Source organism: Brachyhypopomus gauderio, chromosome 2 (genome assembly GCF_052324685.1).
Source record: "Brachyhypopomus gauderio isolate BG-103 chromosome 2, BGAUD_0.2, whole genome shotgun sequence".
Taxonomy (NCBI): domain Eukaryota; kingdom Metazoa; phylum Chordata; class Actinopteri; order Gymnotiformes; family Hypopomidae; genus Brachyhypopomus; species Brachyhypopomus gauderio.
In genome coordinates this window covers 45,477,542-45,493,136 of record NC_135212.1, presented here as the reverse complement: position 1 = coordinate 45,493,136, position 15,595 = coordinate 45,477,542, and the positions used below count along the sequence as shown (strand labels likewise).

Here is a 15,595-nt window from a genome sequence, read left to right as displayed (position 1 = left end):
CAAATATATACTAATGTTAATTATCGTTTGAATTTTACAATTCAAATTACATCTTCGTTCAAAACTGGCCTTTTCTTTCTTTGTTATTAACATGACTTTGAATGAAATATCCCAGTTTTCTTGTTATTCGTGGATGAGCGTTATTTCATAATGACTATGAATACAAATCAATAATTTACATAACAGACTGTCACTGCAAAGCACAAGCACGGGAAGCAACATCTCCACGCGCACATAATCGGACGATATGAATTATTGTCACACCTTGCAGATTAAGGAAAGATTGAATCACTTACCGAGATAACGTCTTTCACTTCTAGATTTTATACAAGGATACAGCTTCCTGATAACCCGACGGAACTAAAAGTAGAGACACAAACACACACACGCACACACACACACACACACACACGCCAAAACACACACACACAAAGATGCGATCAAAAAAAGGTCGCCAAAAAAGCCCATACCGAGCATATGACCGCGTGTACCGTGTACACAAATCCATATCGGACGCTGTTTGGAAGCAGGTCACCGGTGACTGACGTCGTGAACCTCAAATTATATTTGGGACGACAGGGAGAAATTCGAGGACATCGAAAATATACAAGATGCACCACCAAGTTATCTATTTCTATTGATTTCAGTTATTTATATTACTTAGGCCCTATATTGAGATCAAATTGTATATTTAATCTTATTTCGTTTCTAAATTTTATCTTTCGCACAATCCTACTAGGAACTAAGAGAGGGATCGAATTTTTTAAAAATCATCAAATTCATTTTTTTCTGATGATATATGCGAATATGTTAAAATAAGGCACAGTACTGAGGCTTAATTACGCAAACCTCTTATTCATTATCATTAAAGACTAAACACTGATGCAGATGTGCAGTAAATTAGCTACAAAATGTTCCACAAGAAAATAATGTATCAATAATATTAATAATAATAATAATAATAATTCGCAAAGGTCACCAAAAAATTCAGTTCAACGTAAATAATACAAATATAATCTAAAGTATCAAGCGAGGTGCGGCGACCACAGAAAAAACATAAAACATAAGCCCCACCATTCTGGTCAAGAATCCGCCCATAAACTTGGTAAACACAGTTCTTAATCCAAACGGGAGCCTTGGAGAACCGAAAATGGATATATACAGTAGGCGAGGGCCTGAGAAGATATGGCATGAAATGGCCTTGCTGGTCTGCATAGCAGTGCTTATTAAAAGTGGAATAAAAACGTTGGACGCTCCCGTTCGCCGGCTCCTGACAGCTACCCCAAACACATAAATCAAAACGAGGATTCCCCCGACCTCCCCGACTCTGCGGCCTATAGCACTATAAAGTTATTTATTGCATCTCCGCACTCACGCACGCCGTTGGCTCGCGTCCATCCCCGGCGCCCGGGCCACTTTCAACCGCTAAACGGGCAGTTTTTGGTGGTTTTTCGTCCCTGCTAACACGCCTGCGACCCGCAGTCTTACTGGACTAACCTAAAGTTACCTACAAAGTGAAGGGCGCTCCTGCCCCCGCGAGCAGGAACGCTGCTGCGCTCAGAACAAAGGGAGGAGGCAGCTTCCAGCCAGAAGAGCTGATGAGCCAATTTTAGTGGGGGAAATGTGAAAGAAACAAACCAGGGAGCAACGAAATTCTAGTCGAACCAGAACCAGACTCTACTCAACAGAACGAAAACCTCCAGAACGACTTGATCATTGCATAGAGTATGAACAGAATGGAGAGAATCAACAGCGGATTCGTCTGGGTTCATTTCTGCAGGCTTTGCAACAAAGGGCGCGTGCATAATTTATCAAAATGCATATTAACTGGACGAACAGGCGTTGGGGAGCTGTGGTTTGTTTTCAGCGCGAAGATGTTCAGTAAAAACGATGCTACGAGCAAATTCCAATGTAAAACCACATTTACAACAGCTTATGCAGTAATCAATTAAACATTTAACTTTATTAGTATGTTCTCTCTTTCTCTCTCTCTCTCTCTCTCTCTCTCTCTCTCTCTCACTCTATCACTCACTCTCTTGCTCTCTCTCTCTCGCTCTCTCTCTCTCTCTCTCTCTCTCTCTCTCTCTCTTCTCTCTGTCTCTCTCTCTCCCTCTGAAATTGCATCACTCCCCTCTCATATGGTCGTTGGCCATACCTAATGCAGTTCATCACGTCCAAAAACAGCTCAATGCATGCCATACTTAAACATGAAAGATGCTATATATGAGCGAAAGTAACGTAGAGGCACGATCAGTATTTGACAGACTGGCATCGCGTTCCCAGTGTGACCTTTGATCGGAGACGTGATAACTCACCAGAATAATGATCAATCGAGGACATTGGGATCTCCTTATGATGTCTTATATATGTGTGTGTGTGTGTGTGTGTGTGTGTGTGTGTGTTAATTCCCGAAATGTACATCCGAGGGCTCTCAAAAAGCCCGTATCGCACTTTCTGGAAATCAGCGCAATGCCGACCTCATCACATTTGTTGCAACTTATCAGGCAATTGTGAACAACAGTTAGTGACACGAGAAATCATACAGGCCCTGTGTACAAATCCAAAATATTGTCCAGATTCCTCCAGATTCGCGTGACACGCATGCGTCAAATGTCGGCACTGTAAAAAAACTAAATCAGAGTGGTAGATTGATGGATCCACAAAAGAATGCCTGTATGATTTTTTGTCTAAAATCCACAGCTGCTAGGGAGTCTCTGTTTTGCCCCATAATCTCAGAAAGACCTGTCTTCCCTCCAAAATGTGTTTTCATCGAGTCCACTCCTTCGATTCTGAAACCTTAAAGATAAAATTAGCGCAAAACGCGTGGATCAAACAAATGCACGCGACAAGGTTGTTTTAAGCGAAGGAACGCGCGATATATCTTCTTTTCTTTGGCATTCTGCTGGACCTCACTGAGCTTTCAACATCCCGAGCTTGCAAGTGTCCAGTCTTCAAACGTTAAGGGGGGTTTCTGCAACAAGAGAGTGCGCGAACGGTGGGTTTGGTTTTTGACACCCACGCATGCAACCCCATCGTAAACATGCCTGCATTACAATTCACTCTCATTCGGGTCTCAGCAACCTTCCCAAGATTCTCGTATCGATCTCCACAGAACTGACATGTCATGAAATTGGAGGGTTTGGAAAATGTTGCCCCCCTGCAATATAGTATTTTTCATTTAAAAAAGAATTTTCTCTCAGTCTTTGACCTCAGTTTCTACTTTTGGAATATAAGGGCCAATATAATTTCCCCATACGTGTCTTGACATTACATTGAAAACAGTCAATCAAATACATAATCAAAACAAACAAAAATAGTATTGTGAATTAATTGCGATTGGGAAAACCTTGTGATGTTGAGATTTCAACTAGACTGAAATGTCCTGATTTTCCGTTAGTAAGTCACTTAGTTTTCGCTGACAACAAAAATCACGCATCAGCTTTTTTGTGGGCAAAGTTAATTTTTAAAAACTAACAAGGGCCACAATGGGTAATTTTTAACTTGGGCTGAATGCAGACACACACTGAGGACGAGCGGGGTGATGTGGGTCAACGTAACGCTATAACCTCTCAATCTGAAAAGTGCCAACTTCATCCAACATGACAAACGACTCACTAGAACACGAGACCATAATGCTATAATGACAGCTATTGTTACTGCACTTTTATATTGTTGTAAATAAAGAAGTATCAATGTTTACTTAATTGAATAGTATTTGTAACTATTAAAGACGTCTAGGTTGTATTTGGATTAATTTATCTGAAACTCATCTGCAGCATCTGTTGAATGCACGTTAATGTCATGACATGTCACAACAAAATAACAAAGGCTACAATAAAACGTACACCGAAATGTAAAATGTACACTAAAGACTACAGAAATTCAATGAATGATGTGTCTATAGCCTACAATATGTAAAGCATTAAAATATTACGTGACACGACAGCCTATTGGACTACAAGCTGCCCTAACTTTCTATCTGCCTCTTGTGCCCCTCTTAACTGTCAGTGATTTATGATAAAATCAATTAAATCATAGTCACATGCAGTTTTGTGGTTTTAACTGGACCCGTGATTCACAAAACGTAAACCGCTGGGTCACAGTACCCTTTTGCTACGGGGCTAATGACTAAGCTCAGCACGACAAAGCAGAATCCTATTCAAATAGCTGGAATGCATCAGAATGTACACCAGATATATATTTTATCATAATGATACCAACAGCAAAATTATCAGCGTCAGATTGTAGTAAACGTCTGTGTGCCTAGCGCGCCTCTCCGCTTTCTTCGGTCACGTATGAAATTAACTTCAGTGGTGTTTAAACGTTTTTGATGATCATTTCATTGAGATAATTGAGAATAGTATCAAACTAAACATCTCTTTATTAATTCAAGTTTTGCAGCCGACTAGTCTGCAATTACTACGATCTGATTACGCAAAAAACACTGTCTTGACCATCCTGACAAATCACAGTCTACTTGAGAATGTCCTGTATTTATACGATCGGTAGTCAAATGATACTTTTATGCTCTCTTAAAAGTACTAACAACGGTTTTACCCCCTCTTTCAGATATCTTGCATTCACGTTCACGCCGGACCACCATAACATTAGGAATGCAAGATTGATGGCTTTCGTATCATCAGAACGGAGCGACGCAGACATTAGGAAATGCACAAAGTGTGAAATCATGAAACGCATAGACTTTAAAACGCCTATTAATGAACACCTGATGGGTTAGAGACTTGGAGGCTATGCAAAATTGTATTGTTTTATTTCTTTAAAGAGCCTATGTTTACACACTCAAGGAACGGGAAAGCTCAGAGGAGACATTAAGTTTCAATATAACCATCAACCTTGAGGCCACATTTGAATTATTAGCCGCCCCTCCGATAGCACGCGCCTGCTGTAAATTTCGCGAGCGTTAGTTGTTTCACATTTAGCAATATAGAAGCATAATAACAATGAGAGCCCGTAGTGATCATAAGGTGTGTATTTTGGGATTCCTGTGGCGTAAATGGAAGTGGGAGCGAACCATAGGGCTAAACTGGGAGCTGTCTGAGTAAGCAATCCTTTCTTCGGGTCATAAATCACCAACACTTGCGTCTTCTTTTTACACCTAACCTTCAGCATTCATTTTCAACGCTCTCGGTCAGTCTAAACACTCGCCTAACCTATGATGAGCCGCAGTCTATTCTAATGAGGAATCTTTTATAAGATCATGTATGAGGACGCTAGGAACTTTACTGAAGGAACCAGATACGGACAGAGGTAAAGAAAGACGTTGAGTACGGAATGAAGCAACCTTTAGCCTACTCATTTACCTATTTGAAGGCATCTGTCCTCAGTCGTTTGAAAACAAAAGGTTTTCGAGCCTGGGCACACCCAGGGATGGCTCTAGCCTGGGTCACACGACGGATAATTAATGACTTGTCGGCAGAGAAGCTCAGGACACTAGGAAGATTCCAGGCATGCAGCGTTAGTTGGAGCTTGCAAACCTTACCTGACTTCCAGCATTCCTTCAGTCTCTTCAACGAAGAAGGGCCCTGGGTTTGGGAATATATATTCAAGACGCCCATGGAATAGTATGAGAAACCACGGACCAAGGTTTTCCCTAACTATTTTGAGAAATTGTAAGGCCCCGGGAAACGGGTTCCTGTTACTGTAGTAGAAGTTATAGAAATGTGGAAATCAGTTCGAATGTTAACAGTTTTAAAACCGCAGGAGTATTAGTGTATAGGTTTATAATACGCGCGCACTACGACGAAGTGCAGCGGGGTTTTTTTTTCTGCGGAATTCTGGACTCCAAATATCGTCAGACGCAGCAGTCACCATCAGGCGAAAGATTCCACCTCTACCCTCTAGCTGTCGTTCCGTCTCTCGCTGCTTGCGAAGCAGCGTGGATTGACACGGTGAACTAGTGAACCAGTGGACTGACAGGACACACAGGGTGGAGAAGGCATCGGGATTCCTCTGTCCAATAGGGATCTGCACGGCTGCAGGGCCAGCACATGGGCCATATGGTCATTGCAACCTGGGGGCTTCAGCAAGGGCGAACACTGCTAGCCTGGTCGACTCCTGACGTTTTGAATGAAATGGATTACTCATTTTACGTCAAGAATTGGGTCAATCGTATATGTATATGTACTGATATTTGACAATATTTGCAGTGTAGCGTGGACTTGGCTTGTTCACAGTGTTGTGCTACTTGTTTAATTTAGTATTTTAAATTTTATTCAAAACTTCGGAAGTTTAGCAAATGTACTTGGCCTTGTTTCTTTGAAGCTTTTGTGAGCTGGGTTGTACACTACCCACGCGCAGATACAAGAAAACACCCACGCGCGTTCACTCGATCGGACACACACACACACACACACGTTCTCTCCTTCACTCTTGTTCTATCTCTAAGAACACGTGCGCGCGTATGTACACACACAGACACACACAAAGCGTGAGAAAATAGGTAGAAAGGGAAGTTCAATTATTGCGATTTTAAAATGTGATTATAGTATCCATGCTATTCTTAGACGCTGCATAAGATGGCCATTCCCCGTTACATTCTCTTATCGCTCTCCGCCATGATCCTGGACTGGGAGAAATCCTCCGCGTTGCCTCTGGATATCGTTTCTGTGGTCATTTTTCATGCGCTTTCAATCGCTGCTCGGTACAGACTGTTATGAATTAGCACGAGGTTTGATATTGATTTATTTCCAGACTGGTAATCATTCTGGGATTATGAGGCCAGGGAAACACCTGGAGAAGCTAAAATGAGATAATACGCCGAGGATAGTACGTAAAACTCCTTCCCTGGGCCTATTTACGTTTGCTGCCCCAATAACAGACTATCGCCTGTTCCCGAGTAACAGCGCACTCAATATGCATGTTTAAAACATCTGGACAGGAATCAGCGATCACTGATAGAAATCTATAAATGAGCACATATATGCTGATATAAAATTACAAATAGCCAAAAAAGACGAAAAACGGAAAGAGTGAATCCTTGTCATATTAAATTTGCCTTCTTCCCCCACACCATTAACCGGTGATGTATTTTTAAATCGACTTCGCAGTGGCATTTTAGAACGTAGTAAAATATACTATAAGTAAATAACAATTACCAAGTCTATTTTCGCTGTGCGTTTCTGCTACGACTAGAACTAACAGTTTAATGTTTATTTTTCCTACATGGACCACGTCTCATCGGCTCAGTTGAACACGGTTCACTAGTTCAACAGTGTCTTATACACTTGGAACTGGATTTTATATATTGGAATTTATACATGTCCGTTTTGAATATGTATGAGAGTTACCGTTGTCCGTGCTGGTTTTACCAAGCTAAATGTAGCCTATTTCAGATTACAATTCATTATGAATTGTCCAGTGAATTTCCAAAAACCTAAACTAGTCATGTTTTTATTTTTGTTAGCATGAGTAGAAATTCAAAACAACATAAGTGATTAAAGAAAAGTTGGCCTACTATGTTTTACTCTTATTTCGAGGTCGCCAACTCTGGAGAACAATATGGCCGCTACCCTTGGGTGTATTGTTTCAAGGGGTGGCTTACTACTATAGCTGTATTGCAATTTGGCTTGCAATACACGGTACAAAATAAACAGATAAACAGTTTTCCACTACAGCATCCGCATAACAACCACCAGGCAAATGGATTCGTGTGAGGTGTGTTTGTTTTGCTTTTATAGTCCTGAATCTTGGCACCTGGATGTTGTTTTCTCTTAGGGCATGTTATGCTAAGAAGGGCGGTTAACTTGTAGTGTGATCAGATTGCCTCAAACAAAAGACACTACTACTATTACTACTACTACTACTACTATTACTACTATTATTACTACTACTACTACTACTACTACTACTACTACTACTACTACTACTACTACTACGATTGGTGCTGCTGCTACAGCAATCGCAAATAATATAATATTCATCATTATCATCATCATCATCATCATCATCGTCATCGTCATTATCATGAAGATTCCTATAGACTACTGATAGTATGCGCCTGACAACTGCGACTGCGTTTTAACACAAATATGGCGAATTTAAATGTCGACCTAAACTAACTGGAATTTTGAATCCTTTTATCTGCCTCTACGGCCGTCACTGAATATATTTCTCAGATATGAGATGTGCACAAGCCCCTGCACTAGTGTGTCCCATCTTCTCGCCCTTACGCATCCTCCAAAATGACACTGGAAATTGTTTTTGACACTCTGCCCGCCATCAGCGAGCACCGCTGGAATTATACATTTTGAAAGTGCTCGTCCCATGCAGCTGCGTCCATTAATATTTGATGGCAGTAACCGACGTCTTGTAATTTTACTCCCAAAAGGGTTATAAGACCCAGACGAGTTGAGACGAGATAGATAGCTATGAGTAACAACAAGAAAAAAAATGATATTGCTTTTTGTTGCTATTATTCACTAATTTCTTCTTCTGCTGATATAGTCATCATCATCATCACCATCATCATCATCATTATTATATTTTTATTACTATTTTTATTTTCCAGTTGTTGTATTATTAGCATATACTACTATATTTCTGTGTGTACTATTTCTGCAGTCTGACAGATTTTCATTGTTGCATGTCTTTTGTATGTACATTTGAACTGTATGTGTGTAAGAATGTTTTTTATAAAGTTGGCTGAAAAGAAAAATTGAGCTCTTTGTTTAAAGTCCTTGTCCTCTGCAGCGCATGTGCACAGCAAAATTATTACAATCTCAACGAAAAATAACACGTCATAAACGAGGTTTACTCAGGCTGGAGCAACCAACCTCCTCTTTGTGCAAGTGCCCGAGAGCAATACTCTTTCTCTTAGCATGCTAACCAGTATGAAAGATGCTTGTTCTTTTCTGTGCTCCGTCACACTGAAATTCGACTAAAGCATTCGAATCAAAGAGTGGAAAAGAAAGGATTTTTAAAAGGCCTGAATTCTCTGAGAACACGAAGGCCATCTCGCGGCATTTATGGCTAGTCGAAAGCTCCAGCGACGTGACGAGGTTCTATCTGTTTCAGTCCAAACAAAAAAGTGTGTCAGAATACGAGGGGGAGAATCATCTTTATTTGAGCCAGTAAAGCTAGTTTGTGAGTGACTACACTTGTCAGATATTGTCGCCTCGCTAGTTTTTGCGCAGCATGCACTTATCCACCTCTAATAAGTTTGCATTCCAATTAAGATTTTCAGTGCTCTAACGAAAGACGGTTGCAGCGCAAGAACGAGACCTCTGGCTATGAATTTGCAGGCGGGCGCGAGAGCTTTTATGAGATTTACATAGCGACGAGGCGTTTCCCTTTTGCCAACTTTAAACAAATCTTCCCTTAATTGGTAATCGCATATGCAGTAACTCAAGACCTGCAGCTACTTAGCCCTCATATTAGTTGCTGATCCATTGCCGTATATCGCTCGCGATAATCAACTTGGGGGGTTAGAGGGAGAAGGGGAAAGTGAGCACCGTACCGTTAGAGAAGGAAAAAGCCGGAGAGCTAAACGTGAATCCTGGAATCTCTTCCTCATTCCCGCGTATCATCGCTCGCCTATCATTTTCCAAGAGGGATGATTTATCGCGAAGACGGCCATAAACAACACAACTCCCTCACAAATACACAATGGCAGCCCCGCTGCCGCTGACACACATATCACTATAAATCAAGCGAAGTAGCTGGCTGAAGAGAAGGGAGAGACAGAGAGAGAGGGACATGCAGAAGAAAGGAGAAGGATGGGTTATGGTGACGGTGAGCAAAACAAGACTAACAAGGCACTTTTAAATATATATATGTGTGTGTGTACTTTGATTTGAATGGAGTACAGTGCAATGTAATGACATCCTGTTGCCAGTTGAATTCGTACGATGGAATGGGCTTGTGAGACGTACATGCAGGATGGCGAGGAATGATGAGGATGAGTGTTTCCGGACGATATTCGATATTTACCACAACACCATAAACAGCAAATAAATGCAGGGAGACGAGTAAGCCCGGAATAGTGGCGGCGGTGGTACTCGCGTGGTTCCCCGGTTTCCGCTATACTCACAAGCTCCAGACGGTGAGATGCTTCCGTCCAAATTTGTTTTATTGCAGCCTCCGTGAGGGTCTCTGCCTTCGCTTTTTTTCGCTCTGCTATAGGGCTTGTTTTTAAAAGGACAGTTGAATTTCACGTCAGACACTAGGAGACCATGTCTGCGATATTCCTGACGAATACATATCTATTCTGCAACCACTGCATTAATTATTTAATGAATCACGTGACCAGGAGGGGGATGGTGTACCTCGGCTTGCACGCTCGCGGGACCACTATGACCCAACACTCAACAGCAATTCTCTAAGTTGCATTTCTTTTTTGTTATAGAATTAAATATACGCCAGACTGTGCAGATATGTATTTTCTATGTTTAAAAGGTAAAATGGTAAGTGATCGTGATATGCCTTATAGTGAGATATGTCAAGTGAACTGTGATTTTAAAACCTGAACTGTACATAATTGTCTTTCATCATCGACTGCTACATTATAGCATTTACTACTATGCATTCTGTGCAGTGTTCTCAATACATACGACATAACGACAGTCTGAGATTTGAACGCAATACACTATGTGAATTTATGCACTTCTATTGTCTTGTTTTTGTTGTGAAAGTGAAATGGCCTGTATATTTTTTGTTATTGAAGATGTCTCATATAGTAAGCTAACTGTATTCTGTACATGCATTAAAGTGATAAGAATTTGTTGACTTTTCTCTTCGACATAAATGTTCATGATAACAAGCTCTGACGAACGACTGCTGGAATTACAACTGATATCACATTCCAAGTTTTCAGTACTGCTACCGTGCCAGCAAATTTAAAACAGCAATCAGGATTTATGGAATCATATGTATATAGCGAGTTCAGAGTATAATTGTGTGTCAGTGAGCAAGATTGTGGAGTGTTTGAACAAAGTTAACATTCGATTTCATTGTGCAGTCAAAATTTAGACAAGCATAGTTATGGGGATTAAAAGCAGGTATTACGCAGCACAGGGGATCTCCCATGAAGACCCTGGGTTGAGTAGCAGAGACAATGGCAGCATTCCCTTTCTGTATGGTGCAAACCCAAGACCGAAACAATAGGCATGGGGCTTAGTCAAAAGGAACGGAGTCATTCGGCGACTCTTGAAGGTCAAACAATAGAAATACTTGCTGTGTGTATCGAGAAGTCTTCTATAAGAGCACTACCGCCTCTCTTTTCATTAGAACAGCGGTCAAAACAGCTCGGAGGAACGAAAAAAAGCAGCACAAAGTGCGGATTACTCTTTTGCTGGAAAAAGTAGTCCAATCTTTTTCACATTCAATTAGCCAAAGACAATTTGATAAAGATGCTAAATCCGACAAGGATATGTGCATCCGAAACCGCAGTGCTGCTCCTGTCGGAACATTTGTGCACACGAAACTGTGAAGAACAAGCACAGTGAAAGATGCGCAAATGCCTTAAACTGTAACGTCAACACTGCTGTTTATCAGATTATAGCGCACGTAAGGTTGTATACCCGTATGTAGAAATGTAATGAAGAAACTGCATGACTCCAAAAACCGGATAACGTCAAATGTACATGATTTGTGGGGTAGAGATCCACACTCTTTTGGAAGGTTCCACATCTTTGAATTTCCCCTGGAATACTGGAACCGCGGAGAGAGATTATTGTCCTTAAAGCTTTCTTATTTATTTCTTAAGTAATTTTGTTACGTATTTTTCTTTTAAAAAAACGGAACAGAAATTTATGAGGAAGTAATGATTTGCTATTTGCTACAAATACATCTTTTTAAAACAAATCTATTGCATTTTACCAGAATATTCTCTTATAATTTGGAATTAATTAATGCCAAAGAGATAAAAAAAAAACAGGACAAAACAATCGAATTAGAATATCACTGCACGTTTTTTGTTATTATAGAAAGTAGGCATAAATTAAAGGCAAACATATTATAGACTATTGGTTGTCCAACATCGTGGCACAAAGAGATCTAATAAAATTGCAAGGCAAAATACAACAATAACAACAACAACAATATTAATAATAATAATACTAATAATAATAATAACGATAATAATAATAATAATAATAATAACAACGATAATAATACAAAGATGAAGGGTCACACATATTTGTTTTACATAAAGTCAGACCCCTAACCCTAACACAAATTTATTTAGCAAAACTGAAGCTGAAGACTATATATGTAAACAGAACATTTACCTAAAGGCTAGGTTTACACAGAACTGCGGAGATTGATTTACGGCGACGAACAACTCTTCTTTTACTGCGGACCGCAAATCTGTCAAGCGCCGTGGAATGCATAGCGCCGATTTCAAATATGTTCTTCTGAGCGGGAGTCGCCGCGGGAAAACAGCGTGTTGTGGTGAAAGTGTACCGTTATCTAGCGTTTGTTTCAACACGTTATAACGAGGGGAGAATTAAGGTCATTTTGTAATGAGGAACAGTAGCACTGACAAAGGTAGAAGCCAGACTTAGAGCACGTTTTTATGAACTTGCTGCCAGCGATGCTCCTGATATTATTATTATTATTATTATTATTATTATTATTATTATTATTATTATTATGACGGTTAATATCATTCTAAGCCTACACGAAGAGACTTAAGTCAACAAAATAACTCGTATTGTCATTAGTCAAGTCTTTTCATAATTTTAATGTCGTTAGCATGTTCACGTTGGTGGTTTCATCTTATAAGGGTCTCCCCGTTTTTAGAAGCTCGGGAATAAAAATAAAGATTCTTAGGAATCCAGAATATTCCTCTTTTGCAAGCGCAATCATTACTCTTCTCTATCCGGGGCCATAATGGAATCTGTATCACAGCAACCATTGAGTTAGTTAAATATTAATATCAAATGAAGAGCACTCAGTTGGGGAAGATAGGAGGGAAAAATAAAATTAATGCACACATTGCACTGCGTGTCTTAAAATAAAAGAATATACATATTTACTAAATAGTTCTACTAAGCTATGTAAAGATAGATAGAAGCAATACCACAATATAATATTGATGCTACGAAGGAAGCAGGCAACAGGGCTTGCGCTTTGCTGGCATTGTTAAGAATGGCGGTTTGCCTTACTTAATATGTGTCTCTTTTTAAACACACGCGTGCGCGTGCACGCACACACACACACACACACACACACACACACACACACACACACACACACACGCACACACGCACACACACACAAAGCTGGCGCGCGCGGGCCATATATCTCTGTGACTACGCGGCGCTGACCTCCGCTCTGCGGCTTTTCAGAATAATAATTCAGCAATGCGCGAGGGCTATTTGTTTCGCAATTAGCGGCATGAGCTAAAACAGGCACCGCACCACAACAACAGTGCTACACGGCCAAGTGGCCGAGCTTTCCAACACGTCTTGGAGGGCTTTAAAGAGGGGAGTGGAGACCAGAACAAGGGGAACAGAGGGGGGGGACTTACATGATACAATACGAGGCGTTGTCACACAAAATAGCCATCATATTTCTAAAACGGAAGGTCCTTTTGGGCTGTCTCACACATACGCCACTTCCGAAATAACCAGTTCGACTCAAGAACCTCTGAACACAGTTAAGACAATACATAATGCACGTGGAGGATGCGCAGTCTATATAAGCGGCTTGAAGCCGAAAACAAGGAAGACATGTGGAAGAAAAGGTCTTGGCAAGGCCGCGACTCCTGTTGTTTTAAGGACCCCGTTGGTTTACATGACTGTCTGAGGGAAGAGATAGCACATTGCCCTCAGGTTACAGTGCCCCGACCGCGCTGTTATGACAAACTCGCTCCGGGGCTTTCTTGACCATGTAACACGGAGCGTAGTCCAGCCTGCGCCGGGTCAAGGGTTCCAAAGGGTCAGTCTGTGCCTTCTCAACAGACCTAATCGGTCAGAAAAACGTGTCCCCTTGTTGAACCCAGCGCAGCTATTCTCCTACCCACTACACGAATTGATTTTTTTCCCTCATCCTTCAACTTTTCCCAATACCAACTCCTATATTTTCACCATTTGTTTCTGTTACTTCACCACGCTTCATGCCACACAGGTCCATCAAGGGATGTGAATGCCGTAAGCCAGAACCGCCGGCCTTTTCCAATACACATTAAAGATTGATTCGCTGGGGTTAAATGCCGGTGACTGCAGATCAGAGCCAGTCGTGCTCATCTAAGCACATAGCAACACGGATGAGCATCGAAGCAATTTGGTACATGTCGTTTGTTTTAGGCAAATTGTTTCAGCTTTCGAAACACTGTCCACTCTCCTTTTAATTCTTCTCTGACCAATAGGACATTGAACTATTCATTCTCGTAGCTGGCCGTTTTTGCACCTGTGTGCCATTCAGTCGCTTATAAGGAAATTTATTTCCTTACAATTTATGTATTTAAAACAAACAAAAAAAACAATGCCTCCAGTAGTCTGTTTGCCAATTGTTTGCTCATAAGCATGTAATAGATTAGAATTCATGATTATAACATTGGTCCAAACACACACACGCACACACACGTTCTCTCTCTCTCTCTCTCTCTCTCTCTCTCTCTCTCTCTCTCTCTCTCTCTCTCTCTCTCTCTCTCTCTCTTTCTCTCGCTCTCTCTCTCCCTCTCTCTCTCTCTCTCCCTCCCTCTCTCTCTCTCTCTCTCTCTCTCTCTTTGTAGCCACCCACATTCATCCACAATATCACACAAAGATGCTTCTTGGTCTCATTACAGAGGTGCTACCAGGTGTCAGACCTAACAGTTGCATCGTCCCTCATGAAACACAGCTACTTTCACATCCAATATTCACCACGAAACCTAACCGCAAACACACAACAGACGGTCCCCAAAAGTCACGTTTTCTGTCAAAGCGGTCATAAAACAATCACAACACACTACGACATTTGTGCCGATGGTACCCAACTGTGAGGACAGGGTCATAAAGCAATAAAACTCCCCAACGAATGAAAGTATTTTACCTTTATTGCCGACATCTCTAGTCCTACGAAGATTTTCGCTCGAGCTGGTATCTCTCGAGGATTTTAGTTCGTAGGACATCCCTCGCCAAAAAAGTTTTCTTGTGGCATGACTTGGTGAACAGAAGATGGTCGAGAAGGGGAGGGGGAGCCTTCAAGTGTCCTCCAAGACTTCACTGCCCTCCTAGCAGAAGGTCCGGGCAGTTGTGCTGCTGAATGACAATAGAGAGAAGACTTGTTTAAAGAGAAGCGGTGATTAATGATTTTTCTGTATAATTCGCGCATTTTTCTTAGGGCCTCTGTCTGCAAATAATAGCGATGAACTTTTGAAAACCTTAAAAGAAATCTGTTCGCCCTTTTTAGACCTCTGTGGCAGAAGTGGCTTTTTCTCTAAAAAAATATGGCGGAGGTTTGGGCAAGAATAGAATTCCGAGGTGCACATTGAATCAGATGCCACACAAATACATTGATTTCTAAACAAGCTTTTCGTTGGGGAACAAACGCAGAAGGATGCGTAGCCTGTTCTAACAAAGACAATTTCATCATTATATTTAAACATAAACTCTTCATTTACACAGTGTAAAGTACGATGCTTAGAATACAT

At 41.0% G+C, this 15,595-nt stretch overlaps 1 protein-coding gene across 11 annotated transcripts in view; it reads right to left on the bottom strand.

Annotated features, from left to right (window-relative positions):
- Nucleotides 1-15,595, bottom strand: part of hoxb3a (homeobox B3a) — a 52,991-nt gene that overhangs the window by 9,141 nt on the left and 28,255 nt on the right. For 3 of the 11 annotated variants that reach the window (XM_076996900.1, XM_076996907.1, XM_076996906.1), the window contains exon 2: nucleotides 14,995-15,203. The gene's annotated coding sequence lies outside the window, so the exon portion shown is untranslated. Of the gene's footprint in view, nucleotides 1-296; nucleotides 361-1,074; nucleotides 1,333-1,375; nucleotides 1,635-5,500; nucleotides 5,794-10,048; nucleotides 10,184-14,994; nucleotides 15,204-15,595 lie in introns of those variants that run through there. The other 8 variants (XM_076996908.1, XM_076996911.1, XM_076996899.1 and 5 more) reach the window with 7 other exon arrangements.